Genomic DNA, 1,507 nt, shown 5'->3' on the forward strand with positions numbered 1-1,507 from the left:
AATTTAAATGTGTCACTAGTGGTGATGGAGGGGAAGATTACAGCATAGAAAACTATGGAGCAATTCTACTCTGTTACCTGCAGCTTCTGTTAGTGGAAAATTGATTTACAGTTACCTAACAACAATAACTGCTCCAAATACTTGAGGAACGTGAATGAGCCAAGCAAAGATCCCTAATCCTATGGAATTTACTTAATTCTAAAACTTAGGAGCTCTGTCGTCTATCTCTAATCAGCCTCTTCATTGTTTTCCCCAGTTTTTCATTTCCCTGAAGTTTATCCTCTCTTTATATAATTACGTCTGTTTGCTTTCCTTTATACATACATTATTTTATTTTCTTCTATGTTATGCTTTTTTTTTTTTTTTTCCTCACACACTTCTCTAAACCTGTATCCTGGGAGTTACTGCACTACCGAACAATTCCAACTACAATCAGCTTTTTTTTGTCAAAGTCTACAAAACTCTCTCAACATTTATACACTACAATATGAAAAGTAAACATGTGTTTAAAGCCAAGATCCCACTTCTAGGAACTTATCTTAAAGGAAAAGATGACTACCTAAAGAAATACATTGTTTTGAGAAAAATCTAAATTACCCTAATAAGAAAGGAGTTAAATAAATTATGCTCCATCTATACAATGACAAAAAAAAAAAAAAAAAAAAAAAAAAAAATTAGTCATTTACAATAATAATTTGCATATATACTTACTTATATAAAAGGATGTATATGACATAAAAGTAGAAAATAGAACAATGTGCATATATAATTTTAGACAAATGAAAAATTCCTATAATTTGGACATCCATGTCTTGAAAGAGCTACTTTCAAGCTCAATGTGTATAAGATAAAAGTGAACGCATGGGGCTTAAGCTAGCAGTCTCTAGAAGTAAAGCCGCTATATTTTAATGAAGGTCTTCAACATTTTCTTCTTCTGATGGTTGGTATATATTTTATCATGTATCTTTCCCTCCAGCCCCCATACAGGCCAGCTTAATTATAATGAAGATTTTTGGAACTAGTTTCCCCTTCTTGATAATATCAGAAAGTATATTTTGTTCTTCCTTAGTAGCTGAATATCTACATTTGCAACCTAACAATCACCTAGAAGATATGCTGACTGTAAGATACCTGGAACCAAAAGTACCACCCTTGACTTGAGGTGGTGGTGGGAGAAAGATTTTGTTAATAATATTCCTAAGTCAAGTTTTTAAGCAAATCTTCAGCAAACTAAGTTGTTATCACTATTATTGGCAATCCATTATTATTAGTCTACTAGAACTCCAAATATAAATGCTGATTTCCTGGCCATACCCTAAAACTTGTTTTTTTTTTTTTTTTCACTTTCTTTTTTCTTTTATAAAATATACACAACAAAACATACAGTAATTCAACAATTCTACAGACGATTAAATGACATTGATTATATTCTTTAAGTTGTGCAACCATTTTTGTCCTCCTTTTCCAAATTGATACTTCCCTATTGACATATAAACTGGCTCCTAAG

Source organism: Orycteropus afer, unplaced genomic scaffold (assembly GCF_000298275.1).
Source record: "Orycteropus afer afer isolate SDZICR_OR568_19922 unplaced genomic scaffold, OryAfe1.0 scaffold00022, whole genome shotgun sequence".
Lineage (NCBI taxonomy): Eukaryota > Metazoa > Chordata > Mammalia > Tubulidentata > Orycteropodidae > Orycteropus > Orycteropus afer.